Source organism: Astyanax mexicanus, chromosome 1, assembly GCF_023375975.1.
Source record: "Astyanax mexicanus isolate ESR-SI-001 chromosome 1, AstMex3_surface, whole genome shotgun sequence".
NCBI classification, from domain to species: domain Eukaryota; kingdom Metazoa; phylum Chordata; class Actinopteri; order Characiformes; family Acestrorhamphidae; genus Astyanax; species Astyanax mexicanus.
Genome location: NC_064408.1, coordinates 45,004,787 through 45,025,780, shown reverse-complemented (window position 1 = coordinate 45,025,780; position 20,994 = coordinate 45,004,787).

Below are 20,994 nucleotides of genomic sequence, written 5' to 3'. Positions count from 1 at the left end.
TGGTGAAAACTTTGACCATTCATGAAACCTTGTTTTTTCCATGAAAAATTACTCAAACGAGTGGGAAAATGCATGTGCATGGTAAACTGGGCCAAATTTTGCTCAAAAATATGACAAAAAGCACTTTTCAATTTTTGACCCAAATCAGAAAAAAATGTAGACCCGCGTATGTGATTCTGGTGAAAATTTTGACCATTCATGAAACCTTGTTTTTTCCGTGAAAAAATACTCAAACGAGTGGGAAAATGCATGGGCATGGTAAATTGGGCCAAATTTTGCTCAGAAATATGACAAAAAGCACTTTTCAATTTTTGACCCAAATCAGAAAAAAACGTAGACCCGCGGTATGTGATTCTAGTGAAAATTTTGACCATTCATGAAACCTTGTTTTTTCCATGAAAAATTACTCAAACGAGTGGGAAAATGCATGGGCATGGTAAATTGGACCAAATTTTGCTAGGAAATGTGACAAAATACACTTTTCAATTTTTGACCCAAATCAGAAAAAAACGTAGACCCGCGGTATGTGATTCTGGTGAAAATTTTGACCATTCATGAAACCTTGTTTTTTCCATGAAAGATTACTCAAACGAGTGGGAAAATGCATGGGCATGGTAAATTGGGCCAAATTTTGCTCAGAAATGTGACAAAAAGCACTTTTCAATTTTTGACCCAAATCAGAAAAAAACGTAGACCTGCGGTACGTGATTCTGGTGAAAATTTTGACCATTCATGAAACCTTGTTTTTTCCATGAAAGATTACTCAAACGAGTGGGAAAATGCATGGGCATGGTAAATTGGGCCAAATTTTGCTCAGAAATGTGACAAAAAGCACTTTTCAATTTTTGACCCAAATCAGAAAAAACGTAGACCTGCGGTATGTGATTCTGGTGAAAATTTTGACCATTCATGAAACCTTGTTTTTTCCATGAAAAATTACTCAAACGAGTGGGAAAATGCATGTGCATGGTAAATTGGGCCAAATTTTGGTCAGAAATATGACAAAAAGCACTTTTCAATTTTTTACCCAACTCAGAAAAAAACGTAGACCCGCGGTATGTGATTCTGCTGAAAATTTTGACCATTCATGAAACCTTGTTTTTTCCATGAAAAATTACTCAAACGAGTGGGAAAATGCATGGGCATGGTAAATTGGACCAAATTTTGCTAGGAAATGTGACAAAATACACTTTTCAATTTTTGACCCAAATCAGAAAAAAATGTAGACCCGCGGTATGTGATTCTGGTGAAAATTTTGACCATTCATGAAACCTTGTTTTTTCAATGAAAAAATACTCAAACGAGTGGGAAAATGCATGGGCATGGTAAATTGGGCCAAATTTTGCTCAGAAATGTGACAAAAAGCACTTTTCAATTTTTGACCCAAATCACAAAAAAACGTAGACCCGCGGTATGTGGTTCTGGTGAAAATTTTGACCATTCATGAAACATAGTTTTTTCCATGAAACAATACTCAAACGAGTGGGAAAATGCATGTGCATGGTAAATTGGGCCAAATTTTAGTCAGAAATATGACAAAAAGCGCTTTTCAATTTTTTACCCAAATCAGAAAAAAACATAGACCCTCGGTATGTGATTCTAGTGAAAATTTTGACCATTCATGAAACCTTGTTTTTTCCATGAAAGATTACTCAAACGAGTGGGAAAATGCATGGGCATGGTAAATTGGGCCAAATTTTGCTCAGAAATGTGACAAAAAGCACTTTTCAATTTTTGACCCAAATCAGAAAAAAACGTAGACCCGCGGTATGTGATTCTGGTGAAAATTTTGACCATTCATGAAACCTTGTTTTTTCCATGAAAAATTACTCAAACGAGTGGGAAAATGCATGTGCATGGTAAACTGGGCCAAATTTTGCTCAGAATTATGACAAAAAGCACTTTTCAATTTTTGACCCAAATCAGAAAAAAAACGTAGACCCGCGGTATGTGATTCTGGTGAAAATTTTGACCATTCATGAAACCTTGTTTTTTCCATGAAAAATTACTCAAACGGGTGGGGAAATGCATGTGCATTGTAAATTGGACCAAATTTTGCTAGGAAATGTGACAAAATACACTTTTCAATTTTTGACCCAAATCAGAAAAAAACGTAGACCCGTGGTATGTGATTCTGGTGAAAATTTTGACCATTCATGAAACATTGTTTTTTCCATGAAAAAATACTCAAACGAGTGGGAAAATGCATGCGCATGGTAAATTGGGCCAAATTTTGCTCAGAAAGGTGACAAAAAGCACTTTTCAATTTTTGACCCAAATCAGAAAAAAACGTAGACCCGCGGTATGTGATTCTGGTGAAAATTTTGACCATTCATGAAACCTTGTTTTTTCCATGAAAAAATACTCAAACGAGTGGGAAAATGCATGTCCATGGTAAATTGGGCCAAATTTTGGTCAGAAATATGACAAAAAGCACTTTTCAATTTTTTACCCAAATCAGAAAAAAACGTAGACCCACGGTATGTGATTCTGGTGAAAATTTTGACCATTCATGAAACCTTGTTTTTTCCATGAAAAATTACTCAAACGAGTAGGAAAATGCATGTGCATGGTAAATTGGGCCAAATTTTGGTCAGAAATATGACAAAAAGCACTTTTCAATTTTTTACCCAACTCAGAAAAAAACGTAGACCCGCGGTATGTGATTCTGCTGAAAATTTTGACCATTCATGAAACCTTGTTTTTTCCATGAAAAATTACTCAAACGAGTGGGAAAATGCATGGGCATGGTAAATTGGACCAAATTTTGCTAGGAAATGTGACAAAATACACTTTTCAATTTTTGACCCAAATCAGAAAAAAATGTAGACCCGCGGTATGTGATTCTGGTGAAAATTTTGACCATTCATGAAACCTTGTTTTTTCAATGAAAAAATACTCAAACGAGTGGGAAAATGCATGGGCATGGTAAATTGGGCCAAATTTTGCTCAGAAATGTGACAAAAAGCACTTTTCAATTTTTGACCCAAATCACAAAAAAACGTAGACCCGCGGTATGTGGTTCTGGTGAAAATTTTGACCATTCATGAAACATAGTTTTTTCCATGAAACAATACTCAAACGAGTGGGAAAATGCATGTGCATGGTAAATTGGGCCAAATTTTAGTCAGAAATATGACAAAAAGCGCTTTTCAATTTTTTACCCAAATCAGAAAAAAACATAGACCCTCGGTATGTGATTCTAGTGAAAATTTTGACCATTCATGAAACCTTGTTTTTTCCATGAAAGATTACTCAAACGAGTGGGAAAATGCATGGGCATGGTAAATTGGGCCAAATTTTGCTCAGAAATGTGACAAAAAGCACTTTTCAATTTTTGACCCAAATCAGAAAAAAACGTAGACCCGCGGTATGTGATTCTGGTGAAAATTTTGACCATTCATGAAACCTTGTTTTTTCCATGAAAAATTACTCAAACGAGTGGGAAAATGCATGTGCATGGTAAACTGGGCCAAATTTTGCTCAGAAATATGACAAAAAGCACTTTTCAATTTTTGACCCAAATCAGAAAAAAAACGTAGACCCGCGGTATGTGATTCTGGTGAAAATTTTGACCATTCATGAAACCTTGTTTTTTCCATGAAAAATTACTCAAACGGGTGGGGAAATGCATGTGCATGGTAAATTGGGCCAAATTTTGCTCAGAAAGGTGACAAAAAGCACTTTTCAATTTTTGACCCAAATCAGAAAAAAACGTAGACCCGTGGTATGTGATTCTGGTGAAAATTTTGACCATTCATGAAACATTGTTTTTTCCATGAAAAAATACTCAAACGAGTGGGAAAATGCATGCGCATGGTAAATTGGGCCAAATTTTGCTCAGAAAGGTGACAAAAAGCACTTTTCAATTTTTGACCCAAATCAGAAAAAAACGTAGACCCGCGGTATGTGATTCTGGTGAAAATTTTGACCATTCATGAAACCTTGTTTTTTCCATGAAAAAATACTCAAACGAGTGGGAAAATGCATGTCCATGGTAAATTGGGCCAAATTTTGGTCAGAAATATGACAAAAAGCACTTTTCAATTTTTTACCCAAATCAGAAAAAAACGTAGACCCACGGTATGTGATTCTGGTGAAAATTTTGACCATTCATGAAACCTTGTTTTTTCCATGAAAAATTACTCAAACGAGTAGGAAAATGCATGGGCATGGTAAATTGGGCCAAATTTTGCTCAGAAATGTGACAAAAAGCACTTTTCAATTTTTGACCCAAATCAGAAAAAAATTTAGACCCGCGGTATGTGATTCTGGTGAAAATTTTGACCATTCATGAAACCTTGTTTTTTCCATGAAAAATTACTCAAACGAGTGGGAAAATGCATGGGCATGGTAAATTGGGCCAAATTTAGCTCAGAAATGTGACAAAAAGCGCTTTTCAATTTTTGACCCAAATCAGAAAAAAACGTAGACCCGCGGTATGTGATTCTGGTGAAAATTTTGACCATTCATGAAACCTTGTTTTTTCAATGAAAAAATACTCAAACGAGTGGGAAAATGCATGGGCATGGTAAATTGGGCCAAATTTTGCTCAGAAATGTGACAAAAAGCACTTTTCAATTTTTGACCCAAATCACAAAAAAACGTAGACCCGCGGTATGTGGTTCTGGTGAAAATTTTGACCATTCATGAAACATAGTTTTTTCCATGAAAGATTACTCAAACGAGTGGGAAAATGCATGGGCATGGTAAATTGGGCCAAATTTTGCTCAGAAATGTGACAAAAAGCACTTTTCAATTTTTGACCCAAATCAGAAAAAAACGTAGACCCGCGCTATGTGATTCTGGTGAAAATTTTGACCATTCATGAAACCTTGTTTTTTCCATGAAAAATTACTCAAACGAGTGGGAAAATGCATGTGCATGGTAAACTGGGCCAAATTTTGCTCAGAAATATGACAAAAAGCACTTTTCAATTTTTGACCCAAATCAGAAAAAAAAACGTAGACCCGCGGTTATGTGATTCTGGTGAAAATTTTGACCATTAATGAAACCTTGTTTTTTCAATGAAAAATTACTCAAACGAGTGGGGAAATGCATGTGCATGGTAAATTGGACCAAATTTTGCTCAGAAATGTGACAAAAAGCACTTTTCAATTTTTGACCCAAATCAGAAAAAAACGTAGACCCGTGGTATGTGATTCTGGTGAAAATTTTGACCATTCATGAAACATTGTTTTTTCCATGAAAAAATACTCAAACGAGTGGGAAAATGCATGTGCATGGTAAATTGTGCCAAATTTTGCTCAGAAATGTGACAAAAAGCACTTTTCTATTTTTGACCCAAATCAGATAAAAACGTAGACCCACGGTATGTGATTCTGGTGAAAATTTTGACCATTCATGAAACCTTGTTTTTTCCATGAAAAATTACTCAAACGAGTGGGAAAATGCATGTGCGTGGTAAATTGGGCCAAATTTTGCTCAGAAATGTGACAAAAAGCACTTTTCAATTTTTGACCCAAATCAGAAAAAAACGTAGACCCGCGGTATGTGATTCTGGTGAAAATTTTGACCATTCATGAAACCTTGTTTTTTCCGTGAAAAAATACTCAAACGAGTGGGGAAATGCATGTGCATGGTAAATTGGACCAAATTTTGCTCAGAAATGTGACAAAAAGCACTTTTCAATTTTTGACCCAAATCAGAAAAAAACGTAGACCCGCGGTATGTGCTTCTGGTGAAAATTTTGACCATTCATGAAACCTTGTTTTTTCCATAAAAAATTACTCATACGAGTGGGAAAATGCATGGGCATGGTAAATTGGGCCAAATTTTGCTCAGAAATGTAACAAAAAGCACTTTTCAGTTTTTGACCCAAATCAGAAAAAAACGTAGACCCGCGGTACGTGATTCTGGTGAAATTTTTGACCATTCATGAAACCTTGTTTTTTTCATGAAAAGTTACTCAAACGAGTGGGGAAATGCATGTGCATGGTAAATTGGGCCAAATTTTGCTCAGAAATGTGACAAAAAGCACTTTTCAGTTTTTGACCCAAATCAGAAAAAAACGTAGACCCGTGGTATGTGATTCTGGTGAAAATTTTGACCATTCATGAAACCTTGTTTTTTACATGAAAAATTACTCGAACGAGTGGGGAAATGCATGTGCATGGTAAATTGGGCGAAATTTTGCTCAGAAATGTGACAAAAAGCACTTTTCAATTTTTGACCCAAATCAGAAAAAAACGTAGACCCGCGGTATGTGATTTTGGTGAAAATTTTGACCATTCATGAAACCTTGTTTTTTTTCATGAAAAATTACTCAAACGAGTGGGGAAATGCATGTGCATGGTAAATTCGGCCAAATTTTGCTCAGAAATGTGACAAAAAGCACTTTTCAATTTTTGACCCAAATCAGAAAAAAACGTAGACCCGCGTTATGTGATTCTGGTGAAAATTTTGACCATTCATGAAACCTTGTTTTTTCCATGAAAAATTACTCAAACGAGTGGGAAAAAGCATGTGCATGGTAAATTGGACCAAATTTTGCTCAGAAATGTGACAAAAAGCACTTTTCAATTTTTGACCCAAATCAGATAAAAACGTAGACCCGCGGTATGTGATTCTGGTGAAAATTTTGACCATTCATGAAACCTTGTTTTTTCCATGAAAAATTACCCAAACGAGTGGGAAAAAGCATGTGCATGGTAAATTGGGCCAAATTTTGCTCAGAAATGTGACAAAAAGCACTTTTCAATTTTTGACCAAAATCATATAAAAACGTAGACCCGCGGTATGTGATTCTGGTGAAAATTTTGACCATTCATGAAACCTTGTTTTTTCCATGAAAAAATACTCAAACGAGTGGGGAAATGCATGTGCATGGTAAATTGGGCCAAATTTTGCTCAGAAATGTGACAAAAAGCACTTTTCAATTTTTGACCCAAATCAGAAAAAAACGTAGACCCGCGGTATATGATTCTGGTGAAAATTTTGACCAATTCATGAAACCTTGTTTTTTCCATGAAAAAATACTCAAACGAGTGGGAAAATGCATGTGCATGGTAAATTGGGACATATTTCTGTCAGAAATATGACAAAAAGCACTTTTAAATTTTTTACCCAAATCAGAAAAAAACGTAGACCCGCGGTATGTGATTCTGGTGAAAATTTTGACCATTCATGAAACCTTGTTTTTTCCATGAAAAATTACTCAAACGAGTGGGAAAATGCATGGGCATGGTAAATTGGGCCAAATTTTGCTCAGAAATGTGAAAAAAAGCACTTTTCAATTTTTTACCCAAATCAGATAAAAACGTAGACCCGCGGTATGTGATTCTGGTGAAAACTTTGACCATTCATGAAACCTTGTTTTTTCCATGAAAAATTACTCAAACGAGTGGGAAAATGCATGTGCATGGTAAACTGGGCCAAATTTTGCTCAAAAATATGACAAAAAGCACTTTTCAATTTTTGACCCAAATCAGAAAAAAATGTAGACCCGCGTATGTGGTTCTGGTGAAAATTTTGACCATTCATGAAACCTTGTTTTTTCCATGAAAAATTACTCAAACGAGTGGGGAAATGCATGTGCATGGTAAATTGGACCAAATTTTGCTCAGAAATGTGACAAAAAGCACTTTTCAATTTTTGACCCAAATCAGAAAAAAACGTAGACCTGCGGTATGTGATTCTGGTCAAAATTTTGACTATTCATGAAACATTGTTTTTTCCATGAAAATATACTCAAACGAGTGGGAAAATGCATGTGCATGGTAAATTGGGCCAAATTTTGCTCAGAAATGTGACAAAAAGCACTTTTCAATTTTTGACCCAAATCAGAAAAAAACGTAGACCCGCGGTATGTGATTCTGGTGAAAATTTTGACCATTCATGAAACCTTGTTTTTTCCATGAAAAAATACTCAAACGAGTGGGAAAATGCATGTGCATGGTAAATTGGGCCAAATTTTGGTCAGAAATATGACAAAAAGCACTTTTCAATTTTTTACCCAAATCAGAAAAAAACGTAGACCCACGGTATGTGATTCTGCTGAAAATTTTGACCATTCATGAAACCTTGTTTTTTCCATGAAAAATTACTCAAATGAGTGGGAAAATGCATGTGCATGGTAAATTGGACCAAATTTTGCTCAGAAATGTGACAAAAAGCACTTTTCAATTTTTGACCCAAATCAGAAAAAAACGTAGACCCGCGGTATGTGATTCTTGTGAAAATTTTGACCATTCATGAAACATTGTTTTTTCCATGAAAAAATACTCAAACCAGTGGGAAAATGCATGTGCATGGTAAATTGTGCCAAATTTTGCTCAGAAATGTGACAAAAAGCACTTTTCAATTTTTGACCCAAATCAGAAAAAAACGTAGACCCGCGGTATGTGATTCTTGTGAAAATTTTGACCATTCATGAAACCTTGATTTTTTTCATGAAAAATTACTCAAACGAGTGGGGAAATGCATGTGCATGGTAAATTGGACCAAATTTTGCTCAGAAATGTGACAAAAAGCACTTTTCAATTTTTGACCCAAATCAGAAAAAAACGTAGACCCGCGGTATGTGATTCTGGTGAAAATTTTGACCATTCATGAAACATAGTTTTTTCCATGAAAAAATACTCAAACGAGTGGGAAAATGCATGTGCATGGTAAATTGGGCCAAAATTAATTCAGAAATATGACAAAAAGCACTTTTCAATTTTTTACCCAAATCAGAAAAAAACATAGACCCTCGGTATGTGATTCTAGTGAAAATTTTGACCATTCATGAAACCTTGTTTTTTCCATGAAAAAATACTCAAACGAGTGGGAAAATGCATGCGCATGGTAAATTGGGCCAAATTTTGCTCAGAAAGGTGACAAAAAGCACTTTTCAATTTTTGACCCAAATCAGAAAAAAACGTAGACCCGCGGTATGTGATTCTGGTGAAAATTTTGACCATTCATGAAACCTTGTTTTTTCCATGAAAAAATACTCAAACGAGTGGGAAAATGCATGTCCATGGTAAATTGGGCCAAATTTTGGTCAGAAATATGACAAAAAGCACTTTTCAATTTTTTACCCAAATCAGAAAAAAACGTAGACCCACGGTATGTGATTCTGCTGAAAATTTTGACCATTCATGAAACCTTGTTTTTTCCATGAAAAATTACTCAAATGAGTGGGAAAATGCATGGGCATGGTAAATTGGGCCAAATTTTGCTCAGAAATGTGACAAAAAGCACTTTTCAATTTTTTATCCAAATCAGAAAAAAACGTAGACCCGCGGTATGTGATTCTGGTGAAAATTTTGACCATTCATGAAACCTTGTTTTTTCCATGAAAAAATACTCAAACCAGTGGGAAAATGCATGTGCATGGTAAATTGTGCCAAATTTTGCTCAGAAATGTGACAAAAAGCACTTTTCAATTTTTGACCCAAATCAGAAAAAAACGTAGACCCGCGGTATGTGATTCTTGTGAAAATTTTGACCATTCATGAAACATTGTTTTTTCCATGAAAAAATACTCAAACCAGTGGGAAAATGCATGTGCATGGTAAATTGTGCCAAATTTTGCTCAGAAATGTGACAAAAAGCACTTTTCAATTTTTGACCCAAATCAGAAAAAAACGTAGACCCGCGGTATGTGATTCTTGTGAAAATTTTGACCATTCATGAAACCTTGATTTTTTTCATGAAAAATTACTCAAACGAGTGGGGAAATGCATGTGCATGGTAAATTGGACCAAATTTTGCTCAGAAATGTGACAAAAAGCACTTTTCAATTTTTGACCCAAATCAGAAAAAAACGTAGACCCGCGGTATGTGATTCTGGTGAAAATTTTGACCATTCATGAAACATAGTTTTTTCCATGAAAAAATACTCAAACGAGTGGGAAAATGCATGTGCATGGTAAATTGGGCCAAAATTAATTCAGAAATATGACAAAAAGCACTTTTCAATTTTTTACCCAAATCAGAAAAAAACATAGACCCTCGGTATGTGATTCTAGTGAAAATTTTGACCATTCATGAAACCTTGTTTTTTCCATGAAAAAATACTCAAACGAGTGGGAAAATGCATGTCCATGGTAAATTGGGCCAAATTTTGGTCAGAAATATGACTAAAAGCACTTTTCAATTTTTTACCCAAATCAGAAAAAAACGTAGACCCACGGTATGTGATTCTGGTGAAAATTTTGACCATTCATGAAACCTTGTTTTTTCCATGAAAAATTACTCAAACGAGTGGGAAAATGCATGGGCATGGTAAATTGGGCCAAATTTTGCTAGGAAATGTGACAAAATACACTTTTCAATTTTTGACCCAAATCAGAAAAAAACGTAGACCCGCGGTATGTGATTCTGGTGAAAATTTTGACCATTCATGAAACCTTGTTTTTTCCATGAAAGATTACTCAAACGAGTGGGAAAATGCATGGGCATGGTAAATTGGGCCAAATTTTGCTCAGAAATGTGACAAAAAGCACTTTTCAATTTTTGACCCAAATCAGAAAAAACGTAGACCTGCGGTATGTGATTCTGGTGAAAATTTTGACCATTCATGAAACCTTGTTTTTTCCATGAAAAATTACTCAAACGAGTGGGAAAATGCATGTGCATGGTAAATTGGGCCAAATTTTGCTCAGAAATATGAGAAAAAGCACTTTTCAATTTTTGACCCAAATCAGAAAAAAACGTAGACCCGCGGTATGTGATTCTAGTGAAAATTTTGACCATTCATGAAACCTTGTTTTTTCCGTGAAAAAATACTCAAACGAGTGGGAAAATGCATGTGCATGGTAAATTGGGCCAAATTTTGGTCAGAAATATGACAAAAAGCACTTTAAAATTTTTTATCCAAATCAGAAAAAAACGTAGACCCGCGGTATGTGATTCTGGTGAAAATTTTGACCATTCATGAAACCTTGTTTTTTCCATGAAAAATTACTCAAACGAGTGGGAAAATGCATGTGCATGGTAAACTGGGCCAAATTTTGCTCAGAAATATGACAAAAAGCACTTTTCAATTTTTGACCCAAATCAGAAAAAAACGTAGACCCGCGGTATGTGATTTTGGTGAAAATTTTGACCATTCATGAAACCTTGTTTTTTCCATGAAAAATTACTCAAACGAGTGGGAAAATGCATGTGCATGGTAAACTGGGCCAAATTTTGCTCAGAAATATGACAAAAAGCACTTTTCAATTTTTGACCCAAATCAGAAAAAAACGTAGACCTGCGGTATGTGATTCTGGTCAAAATTTTGACTATTCATGAAACATTGTTTTTTCCATGAAAATATACTCAAACGAGTGGGAAAATGCATGTGCATGGTAAATTGGGCCAAATTTTGCTCAGAAATGTGACAAAAAGCACTTTTCAATTTTTGACCCAAATCAGAAAAAAACGTAGACCCGCGGTATGTGATTCTGGTGAAAATTTTGACCATTCATGAAACCTTGTTTTTTCCATGAAAAAATACTCAAACGAGTGGGAAAATGCATGTGCATGGTAAATTGGGCCAAATTTTGGTCAGAAATATGACAAAAAGCACTTTTCAATTTTTTACCCAAATCAGAAAAAAACGTAGACCCACGGTATGTGATTCTGCTGAAAATTTTGACCATTCATGAAACCTTGTTTTTTCCATGAAAAATTACTCAAATGAGTGGGAAAATGCATGGGCATGGTAAATTGGGCCAAATTTTGCTCAGAAATGTGACAAAAAGCACTTTTCAATTTTTTATCCAAATCAGAAAAAAACGTAGACCCGCGGTATGTGATTCTGGTGAAAATTTTGACCATTCATGAAACCTTGTTTTTTCCATGAAAAAATACTCAAACCAGTGGGAAAATGCATGTGCATGGTAAATTGTGCCAAATTTTGCTCAGAAATGTGACAAAAAGCACTTTTCAATTTTTGACCCAAATCAGAAAAAAACGTAGACCCGCGGTATGTGATTCTTGTGAAAATTTTGACCATTCATGAAACATTGTTTTTTCCATGAAAAAATACTCAAACCAGTGGGAAAATGCATGTGCATGGTAAATTGTGCCAAATTTTGCTCAGAAATGTGACAAAAAGCACTTTTCAATTTTTGACCCAAATCAGAAAAAAACGTAGACCCGCGGTATGTGATTCTTGTGAAAATTTTGACCATTCATGAAACCTTGATTTTTTTCATGAAAAATTACTCAAACGAGTGGGGAAATGCATGTGCATGGTAAATTGGACCAAATTTTGCTCAGAAATGTGACAAAAAGCACTTTTCAATTTTTGACCCAAATCAGAAAAAAACGTAGACCCGCGGTATGTGATTCTGGTGAAAATTTTGACCATTCATGAAACATAGTTTTTTCCATGAAAAAATACTCAAACGAGTGGGAAAATGCATGTGCATGGTAAATTGGGCCAAAATTAATTCAGAAATATGACAAAAAGCACTTTTCAATTTTTTACCCAAATCAGAAAAAAACATAGACCCTCGGTATGTGATTCTAGTGAAAATTTTGACCATTCATGAAACCTTGTTTTTTCCATGAAAAAATACTCAAACGAGTGGGAAAATGCATGCGCATGGTAAATTGGGCCAAATTTTGCTCAGAAAGGTGACAAAAAGCACTTTTCAATTTTTGACCCAAATCAGAAAAAAACGTAGACCCGCGGTATGTGATTCTGGTGAAAATTTTGACCATTCATGAAACCTTGTTTTTTCCATGAAAAAATACTCAAACGAGTGGGAAAATGCATGTCCATGGTAAATTGGGCCAAATTTTGGTCAGAAATATGACTAAAAGCACTTTTCAATTTTTTACCCAAATCAGAAAAAAACGTAGACCCACGGTATGTGATTCTGGTGAAAATTTTGACCATTCATGAAACCTTGTTTTTTCCATGAAAAATTACTCAAACGAGTAGGAAAATTCATGGGCATGGTAAATTGGGCCAAATTTTGCTCAGAAATGTGACAAAAAGCACTTTTCAATTTTTGACCCAAATCAGAAAAAAACGTAGACCCGCGGTATGTGATTCTGGTGAAAATTTTGACCATTCATGAAACCTTGTTTTTTTCATGAAAAATTACTCAAATGAGTGGGAAAATGCATGGGCATGGTAAATTGGGCCAAATTTTGCTCAGAAATGTGACAAAAAGCACTTTTCAATTTTTTACCCAAATCAGAAAAAAACGTAGACCCACGGTATGTGATTCTGCTGAAAATTTTGACCATTCATGAAACCTTGTTTTTTCCATGAAAAATTACTCAAATGAGTGGGAAAATGCATGGGCATGGTAAATTGGGCCAAATTTTGCTCAGAAATGTGACAAAAAGCACTTTTCAATTTTTTATCCAAATCAGAAAAAAACGTAGACCCGCGGTATGTGATTCTGGTGAAAATTTTGACCATTCATGAAACCTTGTTTTTTCCATGAAAAAATACTCAAACCAGTGGGAAAATGCATGTGCATGGTAAATTGTGCCAAATTTTGCTCAGAAATGTGACAAAAAGCACTTTTCAATTTTTGACCCAAATCAGAAAAAAACGTAGACCCGCGGTATGTGATTCTTGTGAAAATTTTGACCATTCATGAAACATTGTTTTTTCCATGAAAAAATACTCAAACCAGTGGGAAAATGCATGTGCATGGTAAATTGTGCCAAATTTTGCTCAGAAATGTGACAAAAAGCACTTTTCAATTTTTGACCCAAATCAGAAAAAAACGTAGACCCGCGGTATGTGATTCTTGTGAAAATTTTGACCATTCATGAAACCTTGATTTTTTTCATGAAAAATTACTCAAACGAGTGGGGAAATGCATGTGCATGGTAAATTGGACCAAATTTTGCTCAGAAATGTGACAAAAAGCACTTTTCAATTTTTGACCCAAATCAGAAAAAAACGTAGACCCGCGGTATGTGATTCTGGTGAAAATTTTGACCATTCATGAAACATAGTTTTTTCCATGAAAAAATACTCAAACGAGTGGGAAAATGCATGTGCATGGTAAATTGGGCCAAAATTAATTCAGAAATATGACAAAAAGCACTTTTCAATTTTTTACCCAAATCAGAAAAAAACATAGACCCTCGGTATGTGATTCTAGTGAAAATTTTGACCATTCATGAAACCTTGTTTTTTCCATGAAAAAATACTCAAACGAGTGGGAAAATGCATGCGCATGGTAAATTGGGCCAAATTTTGCTCAGAAAGGTGACAAAAAGCACTTTTCAATTTTTGACCCAAATCAGAAAAAAACGTAGACCCGCGGTATGTGATTCTGGTGAAAATTTTGACCATTCATGAAACCTTGTTTTTTCCATGAAAAAATACTCAAACGAGTGGGAAAATGCATGTCCATGGTAAATTGGGCCAAATTTTGGTCAGAAATATGACTAAAAGCACTTTTCAATTTTTTACCCAAATCAGAAAAAAACGTAGACCCACGGTATGTGATTCTGGTGAAAATTTTGACCATTCATGAAACCTTGTTTTTTCCATGAAAAATTACTCAAACGAGTAGGAAAATTCATGGGCATGGTAAATTGGGCCAAATTTTGCTCAGAAATGTGACAAAAAGCACTTTTCAATTTTTGACCCAAATCAGAAAAAAACGTAGACCCGCGGTATGTGATTCTGGTGAAAATTTTGACCATTCATGAAACCTTGTTTTTTCCATGAAAAATTACTCAAACGAGTGGGAAAATGCATGGGCATGGTAAAGTGGGCCAAATTTTGCTCAGAAATGTGACAAAAAGCGCTTTTCAATTTTTGACCCAAATCAGAAAAAAACGTAGACCCGCGGTATGTGATTCTTGTGAAAATTTTGACCATTCATGAAACCTTGTTTTTTCCATGAAAAATTACTCAAACGAGTGGGAAAATGCATGGGCATGGTAAATTGGGCCAAATTTTGCTCAGAAATGTGACAAAAACCACTTTTCAAATTTTGACCCAAATCAGAAAAAAATGTAGACCCGCGGTATGTGATTCTGGTGAAAATTTTGACCATTCATGAAACCTTGTTTTTTCAATGAAAAAATACTCAAACGAGTGGGAAAATGCATGGGCATGGTAAATTGGGCCAAATTTTGCTCAGAAATGTGACAAAAAGCACTTTTCAATTTTTGACCCAAATCACAAAAAAACGTAGACCCGCGGTATGTGGTTCTGGTGAAAATTTTGACCATTCATGAAACATAGTTTTTTCCATGAAACAATACTCAAACGAGTGGGAAAATGCATGTGCATGGTAAATTGGGCCAAATTTTAGTCAGAAATATGACAAAAAGCGCTTTTCAATTTTTTACCCAAATCAGAAAAAAACATAGACCCTCGGTATGTGATTCTAGTGAAAATTTTGACCATTCATGAAACCTTGTTTTTTCCATGAAAGATTACTCAAATGAGTGGGAAAATGCATGGGCATGGTAAACTGGGCCAAATTTTGCTCAGAAATATGACAAAAAGCACTTTTCAATTTTTGACCCAAATCAGAAAAAAAACGTAGACCCGCGGTATGTGATTCTGGTGAAAATTTTGACCATTCATGAAACCTTGTTTTTTCCATGAAAAATTACTCAAACGGGTGGGGAAATGCATGTGCATTGTAAATTGGACCAAATTTTGCTAGGAAATGTGACAAAATACACTTTTCAATTTTTGACCCAAATCAGAAAAAAACGTAGACCCGTGGTATGTGATTCTGGTGAAAATTTTGACCATTCATGAAACATTGTTTTTTCCATGAAAAAATACTCAAACGAGTGGGAAAATGCATGCGCATGGTAAATTGGGCCAAATTTTGCTCAGAAATGTGACAAAAAGCACTTTTCAATTTTTGACCCAAATCACAAAAAAACGTAGACCCGCGGTATGTGGTTCTGGTGAAAATTTTGACCATTCATGAAACATAGTTTTTTCCATGAAACAATACTCAAACGAGTGGGAAAATGCATGTGCATGGTAAATTGGGCCAAATTTTAGTCAGAAATATGACAAAAAGCGCTTTTCAATTTTTTACCCAAATCAGAAAAAAACATAGACCCTCGGTATGTGATTCTAGTGAAAATTTTGACCATTCATGAAACCTTGTTTTTTCCATGAAAGATTACTCAAATGAGTGGGAAAATGCATGGGCATGGTAAATTGGGCCAAATTTTGCTCAGAAATGTGACAAAAAGCACTTTTCAATTTTTGACCCAAATCAGAAAAAAACGTAGACCCGCGGTATGTGATTCTGGTGAAAATTTTGACCATTCATGAAACCTTGTTTTTTCCATGAAAAATTACTCAAACGAGTGGGAAAATGCATGTGCATGGTAAACTGGGCCAAATTTTGCTCAGAAATATGACAAAAAGCACTTTTCAATTTTTGACCCAAATCAGAAAAAAAACGTAGACCCGCGGTATGTGATTCTGGTGAAAATTTTGACCATTCATGAAACCTTGTTTTTTCCATGAAAAATTACTCAAACGGGTGGGGAAATGCATGTGCATTGTAAATTGGACCAAATTTTGCTAGGAAATGTGACAAAATACACTTTTCAATTTTTTACCCAAATCAGAAAAAAACGTAGACCCACGGTATGTGATTCTGGTGAAAATTTTGACCATTCATGAAACCTTGTTTTTTCCATGAAAAATTACTCAAACGAGTAGGAAAATGCATGGGCATGGTAAATTGGGCCAAATTTTGCTCAGAAATGTGACAAAAAGCACTTTTCAATTTTTGACCCAAATCAGAAAAAAATGTAGACCCGCGGTATGTGATTCTGGTGAAAATTTTGACCATTCATGAAACCTTGTTTTTTCCATGAAAAATTACTCAAACGAGTGGGAAAATGCATGGGCATGGTAAATTGGGCCAAATTTAGCTCAGAAATGTGACAAAAAGCGCTTTTCAATTTTTGACCCAAATCAGAAAAAAACGTAGACCCGCGGTATGTGATTCTGGTGAAAATTTTGACCATTCATGAAACCTTGTTTTTTCAATGAAAAAATACTCAAACGAGTGGGAAAATGCATGGGCATGGTAAATTGGGCCAAATTTTGCTCAGAAATGTGACAAAAAGCACTTTTCAATTTTTGACCCAAATCACAAAAAAACGTAGACCCGCGGTATGTGGTTCTGGTGAAAATTTTGACCATTCATGAAACATAGTTTTTTCCATGAAAGATTACTCAAACGAGTGGGAAAATGCATGGGCATGGTAAATTGGGCCAAATTTTGCTCAGAAATGTGACAAAAAGCACTTTTCAATTTTTGACCCAAATCAGAAAAAAACGTAGACCCGCGCTATGTGATTCTGGTGAAAATTTTGACCATTCATGAAACCTTGTTTTTTCCATGAAAAATTACTCAAACGAGTGGGAAAATGCATGTGCATGGTAAACTGGGCCAAATTTTGCTCAGAAATATGACAAAAAGCACTTTTAAATTTTTGACCCAAATCAGAAAAAAAAACGTAGACCCGCGGTATGTGATTCTGGTGAAAATTTTGACCATTCATGAAACCTTGTTTTTTCAATGAAAAATTACTCAAACGAGTGGGGAAATGCATGTGCATGGTAAATTGGACCAAATTTTGCTCAGAAATGTGACAAAAAGCACTTTTCAATTTTTGACCCAAATCAGAAAAAAACGTAGACCCGTGGTATGTGATTCTGGTGAAAATTTTGACCATTCATGAAACATTGTTTTTTCCATGAAAAAATACTCAAACGAGTGGGAAAATGCATGTGCATGGTAAATTGTGCCAAATTTTGCTCAGAAATGTGACAAAAAGCACTTTTCTATTTTTGACCCAAATCAGATAAAAACGTAGACCCACGGTATGTGATTCTGGTGAAAATTTTGACCATTCATGAAACCTTGTTTTTTTCCATGAAAAATTACTCAAACGAGTGGGGAAATGCATGTGCATGGTAAATTGGGCCAAATGTTGCTCAGAAATGTGACAAAAAGCACTTTTCAATTTTTGACCCAAATCAGAAAAAAACGTAGACCCGCGGTATGTGATTCTGGTGAAAATTTTGACCATTCATGAAACCTTGTTTTTTCCGTGAAAAAATACTCAAACGAGTGGGGAAATGCATGTGCATGGTAAATTGGACCAAATTTTGCTCAGAAATGTGACAAAAAGCACTTTTCAATTTTTGACCCAAATCAGAAAAAAACGTAGACCCGCGCGGTATGTGATTCTGGTGAAAATTTTGACCATTCATGAAACCTTGTTTTTTCCATGAAAAATTACTCAAACGGGTGGGGAAATGCATGTGCATGGTAAATTGGACCAAATTTTGCTAGGAAATGTGACAAAATACACTTTTCAATTTTTGACCCAAATCAGACAAAAACGTAGACCCGCGGTATGTGATTCTGGTGAAAATTTTGACCATTCATGAAACATTGTTTTTTCCATGAAAAAATACTCAAACGAGTGGGAAAATGCATGCGCATGGTAAATTGGGCCAAATTTTGCTCAGAAAGGTGACAAAAAGCACTTTTCAATTTTTGACCCAAATCAGAAAAAAACGTAGACCCGCGGTATGTGATTCTGGTGAAAATTTTGACCATTCATGAAACCTTGTTCTTTCCATGAAAAAATACTGAAACGAGTGCGAAAATGCATGGGCATGGTAAATTGGGTCAAATTTTGGTCAGAAATATGACAAAAAGCACTTTTTAATTTTTCACCCAAATCAGAAAAAAACGTAGACCCACGGTTTGTGATTCTGGTGAAAATTTTGACCATTCATGAAACCTTGTTTTTTCCATGAAAAATTACTCGAACGAGTGGGAAAATGCATGGGCATGGTAAATTGGGCCAAATTTTGCTCAGAAATGTGACAAAAAGCACTTTTAAATTTTTGACCCAAATCAGAAAAAAACGTAGACCCGCGGTATGTGATTCTGGTGAAAATTTTGACCATTCATGAAACCTTGTTTTTTCCATGAAAAATTACTCAAACGAGTGGGAAAATGCATGGGCATGGTAAATTGGGCCAAATTTTGCTCAGAAATGTGACAAAAAGCACTTTTCAATTTTTGACCTAAATCAGAAAAAAACGTAGACCCGCGGTATGTGATTCTGGTGAAAATTTTGACCATTCATGAAACCTTGTTTTTTCCATGAAAAATTACTCAAACGAGTGGGGAAATGCATGTGCATGGTAAATTGGACCAAATTTTGCTCAGAAATGTGACAAAAAGCACTTTTCAATTTTTGACCCAAATCAGAAAAAAACGTAGACCCGCGGTATGTGATTCTGGTGAAAATTTTGACCATTCATGAAACATTGTTTTTTCCATGAAAAAATACTCAAACGAGTGGGAAAATGCATGTGCATGGTAAATTGTGCCAAATTTTGCTCAGAAATGTGACAAAAAGCACTTTTCTATTTTTGACCCAAATCAGATAAAAACGTAGACCCACGGTATGTGATTCTGGTGAAAATTTTGACCATTCATGAAACCTTGTTTTTTTCCATGAAAAATTATTCAAACGAGTGGGGAAATGCATGGGCATGGTAAATTGGGCCAAATTTTGGTCAGAAATATGACAAAAAGCACATTTCAATTTTTCACCCAAATCAGAAAAAAACGTAGACCCACGGTTTGTGATTCTGGTGAAAATTTTGACCATTCATGAAACCTTGTTTTTTCCATGAAAAATTACTCGAACGAGTAGGAAAATGCATGGGCATGGTAAATTGGGCCAAATTTTGCTCAGAAATGTGACAAAAAGCACTTTTCAATTTTTGACCCAAATCAGAAAAAAATGTAGACGCGCGGTATGTGATTCTGGTGAAAATTTTGACCATTCATGAAACCTTGTTTTTTCCATGAAAAATTACTCAAACGAGTGGGAAAATGCATGGGTATGGTAAATTGGGCCAAATTTTGCTCAGAAATGTGACAAAAAGCACTTTTCAATTTTTGACCCAAATCAGAAAAAAACATAGACCCGCGGTATGTGATTCTGGTGAAAATTTTGACCATTCATGAAACCTTGTTTTTTCCATGAAAAATTACTCAAACGAGTGGGAAAATGCATGGGCATGGTAAATTGGGCCAAATTTTGCTCAGAAATGTGACAAAAAGCACTTTTCAATTTTTGACCCAAATCAGAAAAAAACGTAGACCCGCGGTATGTGATTCTGGTGAAAATTTTGACCATTCATGAAACCTTGTTTTTTCCATGAAAAATTACTCAAACGAGTGGGAAAATGCATGGGCATGGTAAATTGGGCCAAATTTTGCTCAGAAATGTGACAAAAAGCACTTTTCAATTTTTGACCCAAATCAGAAAAAAATGTAGACCCGCGGTATGTGATTCTGGTGAAAATTTTGACCATTCATGAAACCTTGTTTTTTCCATGAAAAATTACTCAAACGAGTGGGAAAATGCATGGGCATGGTAAATTGGGCCAAATTTTGCTCAGAAATGTGACAAAAAGCACTTTTCAAGTTTTTACCCAAATCAGAAAAAAATGTAGACCCGCGGTATGTGATTCTGGTGAAAATTTTGACCATTCATGAAACCTTGTTTTTTCCATGAAAAATTACTCAAACGAGTGGGAAAATGCATGGGCATGGTAAATTGGGCCAAATTTTGCTCAGAAATGTGACAAAAAGCACTTTTCAATTTTTGACCCAAATCAGAAAAAAATGTAGACCCGCGGTATGTGGTTCTGGTGAAAATTTTGACCATTCATGAAACATAGTTTTTTCCATGAAAAAATACTCAAACGAGTGGGAAAATGCATGTGCATGGTAAATTGGGCCAAATTTAAGTCAGAAATATGACAAAAAGCACTTTTCAATTTTTTACCCAAATCAGAAAAAAACGTAGACCCGCGGTATGTGATTCTGGTGAAAATTTTGACCATTCATGAAACCTTGTTTTTTTCATGAAAAATTACTCAAACGAGTGGGGAAATGCATGGGAATGGTAAATTGGGCTAAATTTTGCTCAGAAATGTGACAAAAAGCACTTTTCAATTTTTGACCCAAATCACAAAAA